The following is a 17,075-nucleotide window of genomic DNA, read 5'->3' as shown; positions in this document are numbered from 1 at the left end:
TTAAAGTACTCTCGTTATGTCCGCTGTACTGAAGTCAAGGCCCCCTCACCCTTCTCAGCGCACAAAGCATCACAGACGAGACGGACGAGACTCGGCCAGGTATATTGACTAATCACGTGCGCCGAGAGAAAGAAAAAAGCGTCTCAAAGGGAGTCAACTCATTCTCAGTGCTGGGGACCCGGCTTCTGTCATTCTCTCGAAAGAGTCGTCTCATTGAGCCGTTGGTTCATGTATGAACCATCGTTAATATTTTGGGAGGTTGCAAATAATGACCAATTGGACTTTTTCACTAACTTTACCTGGTAAGAAAATCCTTGATTGACCGATGTACACGGCACTAAATACAACAACAAAAAATCAGCAGCAAAACCTGTGAGCAGGGGTCGCCAAGTTATTTGGTGGAGTAAACATGTTGTGCCTGTTTTCATCACTTCACCCTGTGAGTGGCAGGCTAAGCATGTCTGAGGTTTTTGTTGCCCACCCGTCATCTACTTTTTCTGGGTTAAACGTCAAGAGATGACCTTTGAGGCTAGCCATGTTTGTGGGTAAACACGAGCGTTCGCCGCACTGTCAACACACAATCAAACGCACATACTAGCACACAGCACATCTTAATGGGTGGCACAAAGCATGCTGGGAGGGATGGCTGATCTTTCCTGGTATGTCCTGAAGGTTGGAATGTCCTTGATGAGGCATTCCTGAAAGTTCTTTGCTTTTGGAGTTTTCGTATGTGCCTGATTTTGATAATGTACATTTTAGCAGTTGACATAATAGTGTTTTAACTTGTAGAGATGTCACTGTGCCTGTGAGTTGGGAGCAAAGTAATACATTGAGCAGCAATTTGTGGCTATAACAGCAAACATAAATCAAAATTCAGTAATGCCTCTACTAACAAGATTGATTCGTTCCTGGATTGTGCTCGTGTCTAGAATCGTTCGGAACTCGAGCAAATTTACCCGATACTAAATACCTAAAAACCAATTACTCTGTACGAAACCTCCCAAAATCCCCCAAATTAACCTTAAATAGCTATAAAACACATCTTCCAGATCACAAAAAAACCCCCACATTCATATAGTAATTGAACATAAAAATACAGAAATAAGATAAATGAAACGTTAATAAAATTACTTTCAAGTCCTGCCACGTGCCAGATAAGCGACAAAGCTGTTGCATGCCTTGCGGCTGGATTTAGGTTTCCTTGGGCAGAGCGACAGCAAAGCAGAAATGGCGGCAACGGGGGATGGACCTTCTTCACGGGGTTGTCGTCTGCCCATTTTCTTCCCACGCGTCCCAGGCGCACGGGCATCGGCGGTCGGGGGCAGTCGAGAACTAACAGGGGCAGTCGGCTGGTGTTTGGGGCTTAGTGTTCTGTCAGGTGTGTCGTTTCCGGGGGATAGTCCTTTCACCGCAACTCCCCGTTGTGTGTCCGACGAGCTCGAAAGATACAATGCGATTAAAAAAAAACACAACAAAAGTGCGCAGGATCCGGTCTGTATGGTGGGAAACGCACGCGCTAACTGGGACTAGCTGATGCTGGTGGTTAGCTGTCTCACCCTGTTTCCAGTGTTAGTGTCTGGAATTTCTCAGAAGTTTTTTCTTTTTTCTGGTGTGTCGTGCAATATTTCTGTTTGAAAGACATCTAGTACCTCGGATTTTTGTATCTCAAAAGCTCGTATGTAGAAGTATCACTGGAGTTTTCTATTTACTATAAGTTTTACCCTTCAAATATCATGCATGCAGTATATTTGTTTTAAAATTCGTTTTTAAGGTAATACTATATAGACTTATTCTGAAAGGCGTTAAGATAAACCACAAAGCCCTCTAATGGAAACTCTTACAATATATATCTATTTCCACTATTATTGAATTTAAATGAAATGATCTGCATTTATATAGCGCTTTTCAAGTCAATGACTTCCCAAAGCGCTTTACATTGTGCTTCACATTTCCCAATAGCGGCCGTGATCTGTGCAGCCATGGCACTAACCTGCTTATTGGGGGTAATTGGGGGTTCAATGTCTTACCCAAGGACGCTTCGACATGTAACACGGACAAGCCGGGATTCGAATTGGGATTCCTTAATCCTAAAACGATAGCTCTACCTCCTGAGCTACTGCCGCGCAATGGTTACTATTACCATTCAGTTACCGATCAAAACAATATATTTCTATCTTTGCACATCTGCACATCATTTGCCAGCAACAGATACATCTATTGTATTGGTACTTGTCATTCCGTTCCAAGCAAAATACCACAAAACTCCATTGCCCTTTCTAAGCAATTTTATAGACACTGTCAAATGTCAAATCAAGTATTGCTGCGGGCTGCTGAAAGATAGCTAGCAGGCTGCAACTGGGTCTTTCCCCCACCTTTCTTCACAAATCCCATGTTTGCGATAACAACAATTTAATTAAACAAAAAAATTAAATTCATAGAAAATAATTTGAATAAAAAAGTAACTGTTTCTCTCTGTTTTGACTGTAATGCGTTGTTTACAATACGTCATTGTCAATATTAGCCAATCATATTGCTGTTTTTGATCTTGGATCCGAGCCCAAGCCCAAAATTTGGGTCGGGTCAGGCCTAAAATGTCATTCATAACGTTCGTATTCAGGCTTGGCAAGGCCTCTTTCACTTTTTTATTTTTGATTGATCCACTTGTCATTGTTCTTTGTTTCTTTTTCTTCGTGGGGGATCCGTACAATGGATCCCTATCGAGCACAGCGCAGCGCAGCCCACGTCTGCAAGCTCGGTGGCACGCTCAGTGGTGCACTCAGCCTCGGCATGTCGGAACTAGAGAAACGGGCGGGTGCACGTTGGGGGTGGGTCTGTCGTAGTTGGCAAAGAACAACCCTCCTCCTCGCGAGCCCTCACAAATAAAACATGAAAATTTGGTTTAAATTTGGGCTGGTTCAGGCTTTAATAGAATAGAATAGAATAGAATATACCTTTATTGTCATTGTTACAAATGGGCTAACATATTGTGACAACGAAATTGGGCATGACACTCCAGTTTTACACATTCATAGTGAGGTATGAGCAAGAAGATAAAGGAACAGAGAAGATAATGTTATAAGACAAGGGGGATAAGGCTATAGTTATAATTTACATGGTATTTACACAAGAAATGTCGGCATGTGGGATGTTACATACAGGGTTGTCGTGATAACGTTGGTATCGTAACGTTGTGCAATATTGCCCACGAGTTCGGGTAGGGCTGCATTTCTTAAGGCGCGATCTTACCTCTATTGTGTGTATATTTTGTGTAATGTGCACACAGTGTCAAAACAAAAATATTGAATGTTTTCTGCATGCTGCTAGTGTACACAAGCTTGTTGAGTATTTGCACCGTCACCATGGAGGCTTACCAGGTTCCTCGAGTGTCAGCATCCCAATCACTGGTTCATGACCGGGATTTGAATTCATCGAGGCATTACCGCGTCATCAGCGGCGTGGTACATGACGAAAACAAGCATGGCAGCCATGATGCGGGTGGGACGAGTGTTGGCGGGGTGGATTAAACCGCACATGACGGATCAAGCCGAGGCAACATCTGGAAATAACTTGTCATCACCGAAGGTCATTTCTTGGAAGCTCAGGGCAGCGCCACCTGCTGCATTTCCGCCACAGCATCCAGTCTGCTCGGCTTTGGGATGAGTGCGCCATGGCATGATTGACAAACAAATGGGATTGGTCATCTTACTCCCACATCCATTAAAATGTGACACGCATGTCGTAATCTGTAATTCTCCTGGATGTATATAGTTTCACGCATCTTTATTTGCATGCAAGGTAATTCACAATAGGCTTAATCGAAGGCACAGTGTGTATTATTTAGCGCCTCCTTGGGGTAAAAAAAAACCAATTTATTAACTCATCCGATGCTAGACACTTCTCTAAAACGGTGCCAGGGGCCAGCCAATTTTAATAATTTGGACGATTTTTTTTTCAGGCCTACTGAAAATGTCACTAGGTGTGAGTAAGCGAGTAAGTTGTCTGTCTCTGTGTGCCCTGCGGCTGGCTGGCAACCAGTTCACTGCCGAGGATAGCTGGGATGGGCTCCAGCACCCCCACAACCCTACTGAGGATAAGCGGCGCATAAAATGGATGGATTGATGGATAGGCATAGGACATATCTAAAGAAAGCTTCAACCATCATCTTTCATTAGAAAAAAATTATGTTTCTAACTTTCGCTATTGTTTAGTAAACAACAGTTGAACATTGCCAAGCTCACATGCAACTAAAGTTTTGCTTCATTCACTTTTATCTCTATTTTGCAGTTAGTCACCGAGTGAAAGTGGTTTCAGAACAGTTGTTTTAATGGCCACTTCAAATTGCTTGGCTAAAAAAATACAACATAGTTTGGACATAAAAATGTTTGAATTTTTTTTTATCTACAGTATATTTTTTATTTATTTTGACCCATCCTCAGTTTGAATGGTGTGCAAATTGTAGCTCTTAATACTATGAACTGCAGTTTTACGGCTGGGTAAGCATTTGGAAGTGATCCTTGGAATTAAAAGGAAAATCTATGGGAATTTACATGGATTAATGGGATTTAAAATGAATTTTGTAATATTGCGGGAAGTACATCAAAAGGAGCTTAAGTGTGGTTAGGTAAACATACAGTATATGTATGTATATAGATTCTGTAATTGTTGTTTTTTTTCTAAAAAATAGTGGGCAACTTCATGTAAATTCATATTCTTTACATTAACCCCAAACACACATTTATAATGTGTTTTAAATGTGTATTGCTACCTGCAACCTTAGAATCCTTAAGTTTGATATGGCTGTAAGTTATAACGTTTCGAAATTCAATCTCTTAAATTGTTTTCTCCTCGATGTAGCATTTTTTTAGGCAATAGTTGTTTTTTGCTGTTTAGCTGTGCTAGACCAAATGAACTTGTACAGGGTTCGTACAAGTGATTGAATTTCTTGAAAAATCTTGCTTTTGTTTGTTGTGTTTTCAAAGAAAAAAGTGCTTGAATTTTGGGTAAAGTGCTTTTAAATGCTTGAAATGTTTGCCATGTTTCTCACTGGGTTTGCTTAAAAATGACAGGTGCATGCTACACTTAAACAGGGCACAATGATTATCATGAGCCATGAAAAAAAAATTAAGTTAGCGGTTTCCAGTGGTAAATTGTAATCTGAATGTTATTTTTACTGAACACTTGTATAGGGGAGATTTTTTTCAAAAGCAAAAATATTAACTATTTACTCGAGCTAAAAATCATATATCTTGATATTTGCACACACAAGATTAAAAATCCCGTATGTAGTTCGCAGATATATTTTTGGCTCTGCAAAATACATAATTCACGGCAGATTTTTTATTTTAATGATACAGGAGAAATTGGAAAGTACCTCCAAAGGTTTTTCAAATGGGCTTGAATTTGGGCATAAAACAGGTGTTATGAACCCTTACTCATGCCCCAGTGAACTGAATCCATTAATAGTGAATCATGAGAATAGGGTGTTGAACACTTTATGCACTTAATGTATTGTTTTTCCCCCACAATTTTTGTTGCCATTATCTCCTCGTTAATGTCAATTTAATATTGACTAAATGCCACTTCTGCTCTGAAATTGATAAAAGTCACACATTAATGCTCCAAAAAAGATTGGGCTTTTGTGAAAAGTAAATTTGTAGAACACGGATGTTGTACGCATGTCGAATAACGTGACGTAATGGCCTTTAAAAAGCCTCTTCACCATCAACATTCTTTTGTTTTGTTCTGGCAACTTGACAAGCATTTGTTTTTACCTGGAACATCACTGTTCATTTTCATGTCTTTACCGCAAATGAGAAAGAGAAAAGTGCGTTGTGACGTTAACCTGTTTTCCCTTCATCCCCTGTTACATGCATCTCATTACAGGCACATTCAGGGCTTTTGCATGTGACCATTGTGTCACCGGGTCTCAATATTCTATTCAGGCAAGCAAGGGGGGTCAGTCATTGAAGAGCCCCTCCAGATGCTGTAGTCTGAGGCCAATCTGAATATTCAACTGCCCCATGGTGAGGCCAAAGTTCAGCCAGTCCACAAGACTCTCAACATAATGAGCAAGTCTGTTCATTTGATTGAAAATGAATGCTCAGGTAACAGTCGTGCTTGTAATTACGGTCATCACGACCTTGACCGGAATCGCAGTTGACTAGTTTGCAATACCGAGCCCCTCTCAATGGTCATGTTCATGGATGTGATTTGTCTGAGCTTGATCTGCAAGCTTAATCCTGGAAATCCTCTGGTGTCACAATGAATCTGGTCCTTAGTCTAACCAGCCGATATCAGATTTCCAAAGAGCTGTAGAATACACTGTTAATTGCTAGTTTGTGTTTTCATTGTTCAAGGTGAACAATACTACTACCGTATAGACCAGTGTTCCCACTGCTCAAAAGTTGCAGAACACTGTCTCTTTAAGACGGAAGAGTCGAGCTGTTAGAGCTCATGGTAACCGTGACATGTTGAAGAGTTCACATAAAAAAAACATTTTAAACAAATTCAAATAAAGTCAAAATCTTGCACAACATCTTGCTGATATAATAGTTTTCTTATTTTACTAAAAAGAAAAAGAGAACACATTATAACGTGGTAAAGAATGTTCCACTGGCAGAGGATTTTTGCTCTTTTTTTATCGTATAAAACCAAGATAAAAAGTGTAATGAAACCTTGAAAAACATGTATAAATATGGTGCAGCAAAGTTATTAACCAAAATGAATAACCAGTATTACTTCCTGAGCCATGGTGACCACAAATGATAAGAAATGTTTATCTTGAGGCAAAGCAACTTAAAGCCCCAATGTGTAATACTTGACCCCTAGGTGGCACTGTATTGTCTGGTAGGGTTGAGTGCCAGTGATACACAGCAAAGTGTGGTGGCCGATCAAAGAAGGGATTCCACGGTGAAAAAGGAATACAAATTTTGATATCTTATAAAAAATAACATTGGTATGATAGTTCATGTATTTTTTCTTGGTATATATATATATATATATATCAATGTGTTTTTTTTACTGGATGAAAATTATTTTGTACCCTTAAGAGGCACTAAATACTTCACACTTTACCTTTAAGCTTTCTAAGGCACACTGTACAAAACTTCATACAATTAATAAGAGTTTTAGATTGAATACTTTACAAACTTTTCAAACTAAAAAAAATAAATTCACCCAAGGAGTGAAATGTAGCCAATTGAAGAAGTCCATAGTAACAAGCCTTTGTACAGGTTGCAGTCAACACAAAAGTCTTCTTCTTAATTATATGTTTTATATCCATCCATCCGTTTTTTTTGCACCGCCTACCTTCAGGAGGGTTGCGGGGTTTTGGAGTCCATCCCAACTTTATTCGGGAAGTGAGTAGGGGACACCTTGAACTGGTTGCCAGCCACTCCCAGGACAAACAGGGACAGGCAACTCACTTGCTCAGTCACACCTTGGGAAAAGTCAGACCTTGACATGCATGTCTGTGGGAATATGGGAGGAAACCGAAATGCCCACAAGCAAGCACGGGGAGAACATGCAAACTCTACTCAGAAAGACTGGTAGCTGGATTTGAACCCTTGATCGAAGGACTGTGCCACGGTCACGCTAACCACTCAGCTGCTATCCCGCCATGTTGTATATCAAAATTTAAATAAGTTAATTTTGATAAATATTTTCATGTTCTTTCATTCTACTGGAAATTACTTCACAGTTGCTCAGGTGACAACCAATCACAAATCAGCTTGAGAAAACTGGTGGGCCATGATGGTAGACAACTGAGCCCTGAGCACTTCTGATTTCATTCTCAGTCAGCAGCATGAGATGAATACAATTTGATAGATTTTGCTTCCTAACTCATCTTTCCCAAAGACATAATAAGAGGGGGTAGGCGATATTGGGAATTTGAGTTTTGATCCGATCCAAGTAAATATATGGTTAGTATTAAATTGTATAAATTTGATACCGATACTTTTTGCTTGGAAATGTCATGATCATTTCATAATCGAACCCTCCTCCTTAAATTAGTGTATTGTTAAATCCACTAGAAATGAACACTAGATGGCACTTACTGTAGTTGTCAGGTACAAGTCAGGGCGATTGTCAAAGTGCGGCTTGGGCCGGAGAAACTTGACTTAAGTGGAGATTCCACTGTGTAAAACAAATACAAGTTTCTCAACCTATGATTTTCTATGAAAAAAATAACATTGGTATATATTGAATGTATTTTTGCCTAGTATCAAATCAATGTTTTTTTTTGTTTTTTGTTTTAATTAATGATAGTTTTTGTACCACTAGGTAGCATTAAATATTACACACTGTCTTTTTAAGATAGCACAACGATTTTAGGCATTTTTTCCTTTTTTATTAAATCCCTTGAAATCAAATGTTAACAGAATAATAATAAAACAGTAAAAATAACACAATAAATAGAAATATACCTTACATTGCTTAATGTTTTAAAAAATAAAGCCAGGAAGAGCAAATACTGTAAACAATACAAACTAAAAACCTTTGTAAATACAAAATAAATATAATTCAACTACAACAACTGTTACAGTGCAAAGGTCAAGATAGACCAACCAAAAATCAGCAATGTAACGAACAAGCCCTTTTGGCTCTGTTGCCATAGTGACCAGGGATTTACAGCGTTTTGTTCAGGAACCTTAACATGTTTAGGTTTTTAACTGTAGCTCGTTGCCATCTGTAAGGTGAATTTTTTTCATGTGTTTATCCAAATTCGCCACATTAGCGGACCACATTACCACACAAATGACACATGGTATTGTCCTTGTCTGTTGTTGAAAAAAAAAAAAATTGACGCGCTTTGCGCTTCTTGTATGCTTCTAATGAGGGTGCACGTCTAGATTTGGCCCTCTCTTCTGCCTGGCGGGCAGGATGCAGCATGAAGCCAGGTAGGGAGAGGTGCTAAAAGTATGCCTGGTAGTCACACAAAATGCATAAATTAAGAGAGTGGGCTGGATGAAGGACAGAGCTATGAGGAAAATGTGTGGAGGGGTGAAGTATCAATCTCAGGACAATAGTATGCCCAATCGTAATTGTTAGCATAATACTTCGTTTACAGTCATGTGGTTGCATGGAACATATTGCAAGTATTTTTCGGGATTGACTCTCATCAAGTGTAGGAAAACGAAAGGAAAAAGAAAGAAGTTTGGATACATTTCCTTTGTTTGTAAGCAATCCTTCAACCGCTTCTGTCTGTTGATTACAAACCTTTAACGCTTCACTAAATACATTTCAATTTGGGCGGACATACTTTCCAAGTTGCTCAAGTGTTCCCGCTTGGATCACTCCAAGAGGTTTTCTTACAGGCCTCATGAGGCGGAAAAACAAGGAGGGGGCTTGCAGTCCATTGGGAAAGGTCAACATTGTTTAATTGCTGTTGCATGTTCACGCGACTGGAAAAAGCAGCATTGCAAAGAGACAGGAAATAAAAAACTGATGTGGGACTGCAGGACTTTACCTTTGAGCCATTTGATTGATGTAATGAAAAGATGACGAATGTTAGTCTTATGCTAAATCAAGCTATCTAAACGTTTCACAAAGTTGAGTGGGTGAGTCTAGGGGGAGAAAGAGTGGAACAGATTGTTAGACAAAGATGGAAGTTTGAAACTGGTCTTAAAGATAAGATTTTGGGCCAGTGACATCAGCAAGTTGGCATGTGGCCGTCAAGGTGAGGGTTGCACACACTGTTTATACTTTTCTTTCAGCAATCAGTAAATGTGGGCTCATTAACTTGGGCTCCCACTTTCTTACACAAATCTATCTTAAAGGGACAGTGTGTCAGCACGGCGGTTTGGTGGTAGGCAGGCCCAGGGTTCAATTCCAGCTACCGCAGCCTCCCTGTGCGGAGTTTGCATGTTCTCCCGTGTTTTCTCTGGGCACTCTGGTTTCGTCCCACATTCCAAAAACATGCATGTAAATCGACCTGTCCAAATTGTCCCTGGGTGCGAATAAGTAGGTTATTTGTCTTTCTCTTTGTGCCTTGTGACTGGTTGGCAACCAGCTCATGGTGTTAAAAAAATGTCATTCATTGAAAAGAACATTATTGATTTAAATATCACGCAAAGATACACGAACTATCATATAAAAATGCGCTTTTTTTGGGTCTCAAAAATGTATATCTATTTTACATAACACGAGGCGCACCTAAAGGGGAGCTGAGATAATTGTCCAACATCTCGCTGCTAAGGGTAACCAAAAACCTAAAAAAAAAAAAAAAAAAAAGCTGGACAGAATATTGATGAGTAAAATGGTGCGTTTTGGTCACTTTGAGTCGCAGTGGTTTCTTTTCTTCCTTGTGCCTTTTAGCACACGTTCTTAGTTGCACGACACTATACAGCGACATGTAGTGATCAAATAATACACACTGTCCAATGGCCTTATACCAATTTGCTTTGTATTGTGTTACTGTTTTCAATCATGCTATTTAGATTTGTAATATACATTTTGTCTAAATATTGAGATTTTGCAATACTCATTTATACACATTGACTTCAATGGTTAGGTATTTGAGAATGTTTATTCAAATGTTAAAGTTAGTATACACTGTCCCCCCCTATTAAGTTCACAATACATTAAGTAAATAAATACTTCTAACTAACCTATGTCACCGTCTTAAGGTACCCTTACCAGACAGATGACTGACATCCGTGTCAGCTCCCTCGAGGTGAGGCTCAGGTTATGTCAGATAAATGCAAGTTTCTCGACATACAAGTATTTTATAAAAAAAATGCATGTATTTTTGCTATTATTTCAAACAATATCTTATTAATTATGTTTTTCTTTACATGGATGCACTAAATGATGAACAATGCTCTTTTAAGTTATGAACTCCATAAAGAAAGGGCAACCTTTTACGTCGATTTTTCTGATTATTTATTTAAGTTTGAAGTGCAACGGGAAATGGTGACATTAGTTGTGCAAAAATAAACCTTTACCTTACATGCCTAATTTGTATTTGTATTGGCAGGGTTCATACAGGCACTTGAAATCCTTGCTTAAATTTTAATGTTGTGTTTTCAAGGACTGAAAAGCGCATGAACTTTGGGTGAAGTGCTTGTAAATGCTTGACATTTTTGCCATGTTTCTCAACAACTTTTCTTAAAAATGATGCCGACACTGGCCTTTGGTGGCTTTACTTTGCCATTGCATTTCTTCTACCCTTGTGATTAATGGTAGTATAGCATTGTCCTTTGAAGTGTGGTCGCCCTCTTGGGTTGCACCCAAGAGGACAGGTGCATACTACACTAAAACAGGGACTATGAAATGTGTATTAGCAGAAGAATTACTTAGCAATTATGCACATTTATTATGGGCCTTGCAAAAAATTAACGTAGCCGTTCTTAGTGGTAAATTGTGATGGCAAGTGCTTTCAGCAACCTAATATGTAAGCTACATACATATTATTTTTACCCAACACCTATATGGGGAGATTTGTCTCAAAACATTTACACGTGTAGTCTTCAAATCCACAAAGTTTAAAACTGTAAATACATCTAAATAATCAATTAAAGATTTCTTTACCGCTCGGGGGTGAAAGGTACTGTACTTTGTGATTGACTTGTTATTCAAATCAAACTCATCCAAGCATACTCTTACAAATTATGACTCGCATGTACTGACAGATGATTCTCCTCAAGAATTTTTTTATTTAGTAGCCCCCCCAGATATATCCCTGTGATCTAGTTCAGGCTGTCCTCATGACGCGACTTTTTATAGGACAGCGATTGCCTCGCTCGGGGACCAGGCCCACATTGGGCCAATGCTTGAATTCCAAAGCGTCAAACAGAGGCTCATGTCGTAGAATAGAAGGGAAAGGGGGATAATGCATAGTAATCTCCTCGCCCCCAGCATTGGCACAGATGAGGAAGTCACATATGATTATTACGTAAGCGGCCTCCAGCGGGCTGGTTTTTAAAGCTGGAGAATGTCTAGAGTGGGTTTATTTCCTGCGAATCTACCTGTTGTCAGGGCGGCGGTGTCATACAGTTCATGCACCTAATAATATGCTGTGGTGGGTGACATGTGGCAGGCACAACATGCAATTAACGTACCAAATGCGAGAAGAAGACCACATATTATTCTGCTTTTACACTACTGTTCAAAAGTTTTGGATCGCTTAGAAATGTCCTTATTTTTGAAGGGAAATCACAGTATCTTTTCAATAAAGATTTTAATGCAATATCTACCTAGGTACAGAGAGGCTCATTCCAGCAACCAGCACTCCAGTGTTTGTCAGTTGCGTTAGAAGGCAAATTGATGATTAGAAACCCTTGTCCAATGATGTTAGCACATCAGATAACAGTTAAGCTAGTTAAAGAAGCTATCAAACTGACTTTAGACCTAGTCTATTAGCTACAGTATCACATGTTTGGGTGTGATTAAACTTTTAGAATGACCAGGAAAAAAAAGAACTTTCATTTGAAACTGGACAGTCTATTCTTGGTCAAAGAAAAGAAGGCTTTTCCATGTGAGAAAATGTCAAAGAGCTGAAGATCTGCATCAACAGTGTGCACTACTCCATTTAGCGAACAGCACAAACAGTCCCTAACTAGAGTATAAGGAGACGTACCAAGATGCCAAATACATTAGAGTCTCTTGGTTGAGAAATATACGCCCTACAGGTTCTCAACTATCAGTTTGGTTAAGTAATACCCGCAAAACACCACTGTCAGCTTCTACAGTGAAGAGGCAAATCTGAGACGCTGTCAAGGCAGTTTGTCAAAGAATAAGCCACATCTGAGACTGGCCAACAAAAAAAAGAAATTAAAAGAATACAGACATGGGACAACTTATTTTTTAGATAAAAGGGTGGCTTTTTCATGGAAAACACAAAAACTGGACGTATATATGACGAGCTCATCCAGTGGCACTCTTATTAGCAGTTTCTTTTTTGTTATTTGTACTCCTTTTGGCTAAAGCTTTATTTAGATGTTTCTCATTTAATAAGGCTGCATCTGGCATTTGTGATTGAGTGAGTGTTTCTTACGTAGACGGACTTCCGTGCTGCATGATCTGATTACATTGACACTGCAATTATTCTCCTGCTGTACTTACTGTTATTTATTTATATATGTATATATTTATTTATATAAACAGTTTATTTAACAATTCTGATGAAGGGCAAAGAGGTGGAATTTCCACATACATGAACTACATCTTATATCTTACGTTTTCAAATTCCACCAATTAATTTATCTAAATCGTTAGTGCGTGTGCAAATTTAAGTTATAGCTGCAAATGTATATTTTGATATTTTATCAATACTTTCGTTGTTTTGTCAAGTACCTAATAAATCTGAGAAAAACTAAATACCTGAAACATAATTATTTCAAATAAACATGTTTTTTATGCGGCTTTGCAGAGTAAGAGTAAATTATTTTACTATTATTAATATTATTATTAGCAACTGGTTTTGTCCATAAAATGGCAGAAATTAGGCAAAATATTGATCTTTATTTTCCAAAGTAAAAAGGTGAGCGAGGAAGGGGGGCAAGAGAAAGAGAAAGTGAGATGGAGAGAGGGAGAAAGAGACAGAGACACAAAGAACCAGAGACACAGAGCCACCAAAAGACCTACAAGAAACCATGTGCTCACGTATTCCTAAGGACAATTAGGTCCTTCCAAGCAATGTTTTGGGGATTAGCCCAGAAAAAAAAATCAATCAAGCACAGGGAGAACATCCAAACTCCACACATAGATATATGTAGCTCCATCCACTATGCCTTTGCTAACACAAAGTAAAATATTCTGAAGATAATTGACATCGACAGTGGATGAACTTAAATTCTTAGGATCTAGAGAGCCAATTAATTTGATTAATAATTAGTTAGTCAGTTATCCTATTAGTTGTTGCTTCTTTGAAGGAGGGGTGTGTCGTTTCAAATGTCTTTAAAAATTGGAAAGTGTATTTTTTTCTCCTTTAAGAAAGTGTTAACAATATCCAACTGAGTTCAAAAAGCCTTTGTAATTTTCAACGCACCTATTTTGCTTTGATTACTTTTAGCACCGTTGTTCCAGGACTCGCAACACAACAGAAACCAGTAGAGGGGGGAAGAAGGAGGAAGGTAATTTCATGCTCGTTCCCGCTTATTTGGGGTAGTTTCTATTTTAACCTGTAAATGCTAAAAGTACGAAAAGGGCTTTTCAAATACAATCCGAATGTACTTAGTACTTGATAAATGAGCTGACTGAGGCTCCGATTATGACTTTAAGCCAGGAGATGGCGGCAGAGAGTAGATAAACTTCAACTTGCTGACATTACCTTAAATATACTGTAGATCCATTACCTGCTGCTTGTAACTTTTGGAAATAGGAAAAAACTCTGTCTAAGTTGTGGTGTTATATGCATATTTTTTCAGCTGTATTTCTATAGTTCCATCCTTCTATTTTCTGTACCGCTTGACCTTACTGACGCTAGGGGAGTGCTGGATCCCCATCTCAGTTGTCTCGGGGCAGTGAACACGGATAGCCCGAACTGGTTGCCAGCCAGTCGCAGGGCACACACAGACAACCATTCACACGCTCACTTCTACCTAGGGACAATTTGTCCCACCAATCAACCTGCCATGTATGTTTTTGAAATGTGGGAGGAAATTGGAGTGCACAGGGAAAATATGCAAACTCAACACAGGGAGGCCAATAGCTGGAATTTAACCCAAGACCTCAGAACAGTGGGTGGACCTGCTAAACAGTACACCATACCGCCGCCCCTATTACGATAGCTAAAGCCATTAAAAAAAGAGAGGTTAATTTGATTCAAATGTTGTAATCATGGAAAATGTGTTTAAAATACTGAGGTAAATATCTTAAGCGGTTCTTAGCAAGGGCTGAAGAACCCTGATGTTAGGTGCCCAATAGCCAGTTCACCTTAGTGTGTGACAATGGGGAGCTCTGTAGCAGGCACGGAAGGAAGGTTTTCAGCTATTATACAGGGTCATAAGGAGGAAGAAGACAGGAAGCACACACTTGTGTTAGCGTAATCAGGGATGTTGTATTCTGATGAAGAATGTGAAGGGAATCTAGGAATGAAGTAAAGGTTAGTAAACAGGAAGTTGAAGCCTGCAGGGTTACTCGTGGCGCCACAACTGAGGGAAGAATTCACCTTCGAAATCATGTGGTGGTGGTGTTGTTGTGAGGCAAAGTTAATTCCATGCAGTTCAGCCCCGCGGCCTCTGCCACACACTTCTCCTCCCTTTTGCTCTTTTCCCGTCATGAACTGGATGCACAAACGTTCATGTCATGGCCAAGGTCGGTTGTTTAGCCGGTTGGCTCACTCTCCTCAAAGCCATGTGTGCCTACCATCCGATTAAATCTAAAAAAATGTCCTGTAGGTAGCGATGTGTGGGAATGCTCAACCATATTAGCTCAAAACTCCATACATTCCTTCCATGTGTGGAAAATATATGTTATATAAATGTTAAGGGCAGAGAACTGATATAAAGTATTAAATTGCAGAGGTATACAGTTAAACTGATTGGGACTGAAGATATTCCTTGTTTTGAGGAGAATTGGGGGAATGGTGCCATTGGATGCATTTTAACGGTACATTTTGTATTATTTAGCACCTCCTAGTTGTACACTCACATAATTAAATAAAAAAAAAACATGTCTTCTTTTTATGATTAATTTCAGAAATAAACACAAATATTTGAAGTATCATATGAACTTGCATTTATCTAAATACTTGTAGGTCAAGAGATTTCTTTTTATTTTACATAACATGAAGCTAACCTAGAGGAGCTGACATGATTTTCTGCCATCTTTCTGCTACGAGTATCCCAAAAAACAAAATCCTAGCAAAAGGCCGGGCAAACAAATGTGAAGAAAAATGGTGTGGTTTGGTCTCTGTTAGTTCATATTCTTGTGCTTTGAAGCACTCTTTTTCGATTGCACTACACCAGTGGTTGGCAACATTTTTTGTACCATAGACAAGTTCAATCTTTGATATCATTACATTTTTACTACTAATAATAATAACAGTAGCAATAACAATAATAATAACGGAATGAATTTGGCCAAAAGAACGTTGTACAGCGATTGACCGATCAAGATAAAAAAAGGCAAAACAATGTGTTACCATGAGTGAAAATAGTCTGATGATGAGATGAAATCTAATGCTTTTTTCTACGTTAACAATGGTGCTCACATAGTTGCGATACGGGCATGTCTCCTGTCGCATCTGGTGTCGAGCAAATAAGTGTGTGGGGACTGATCGCCAATTGCCCGAATACTGTACTGTAATATACCAACCTAAAACCTCACAAACATAGTAAAAACAGAAATTGTGTGTATACTCGAATAGATTAGTATAAGCTGTTAGCAAGGGCTGTCAGGACCAGAACAGAGACAGGACCACCTTGCGTGCGTTTCTCTTAGTTTTACTGGGAAGAAGGGAAAGGATAGTACACACCATCCGTAGATTGCTGGTCGCGGGAAAGATGTTTTTTCAGACGCGGAAGTGGTATTTCCGTGGCGAGCGATGGCAGTGCAGAGAGTGGAAAAAAACAGGTCAGTAGGGAGCAAAAATCGTAGTCGAGATCAGAAAAAGGGTCGGAGCCGGGAAACAGACGGGAACCAGAACAGGAGAGAGTCAGGGTCGAAAAGCTTGCCTAGCATAAGCTGAGGTTCGCAGATGGACTGACAACCAGTGACAGGAAGACAGGGGTATAAAAAGTGACAGGGAGCCAATTAGCGCCCGAGGCAGTTGACGCCAAAGGAGCAGGCTTAGGTGCCTCGTATCAGTAATCATGTATCTGTGCGGCTTGGTACCAAACGACCCACGGCCAGCTACCAGTCCGTGGCCTGGTGGTTGCTGACCACTGCACTACACAACACTGCAACATATAGGGGTCAAATATTACACAATGTCCCTTTAAGTTTTCTTGAGAAATTATTTATTGTGTTATCCATCTCTGCGATGTATTTAATACCTCCTTAGCAACACAGAGACATGATAGTAGTTCTGTCAAGCTCATGTGACGAATCCAGTTATTTGGGGCCTGTTCTAACACTACACTTAATTTTCAATTTAATTCTGCCCCATTTTTTTGTCATCTTGCTTTCAG

At 39.4% G+C, this 17,075-nt stretch overlaps 1 protein-coding gene across 1 annotated transcript in view; it reads left to right on the top strand.

Annotated features, from left to right (window-relative positions):
• The window catches only part of ppp1r1b (protein phosphatase 1, regulatory (inhibitor) subunit 1B), a 31,893-nt gene that overhangs the window by 5,944 nt on the left and 8,874 nt on the right, over positions 1 to 17,075 (top strand). The gene's annotated exons all lie outside the window — the stretch shown is intronic.

The sequence above is a fragment of the Urocampus carinirostris genome, chromosome 1, assembly GCF_059441175.1.
Source record: "Urocampus carinirostris isolate Australia breed hairy pipefish chromosome 1, RoL_Ucar_1.0, whole genome shotgun sequence".
Lineage (NCBI taxonomy): Eukaryota > Metazoa > Chordata > Actinopteri > Syngnathiformes > Syngnathidae > Urocampus > Urocampus carinirostris.
This window is presented reverse-complemented; position numbering and strand designations above follow the sequence as displayed.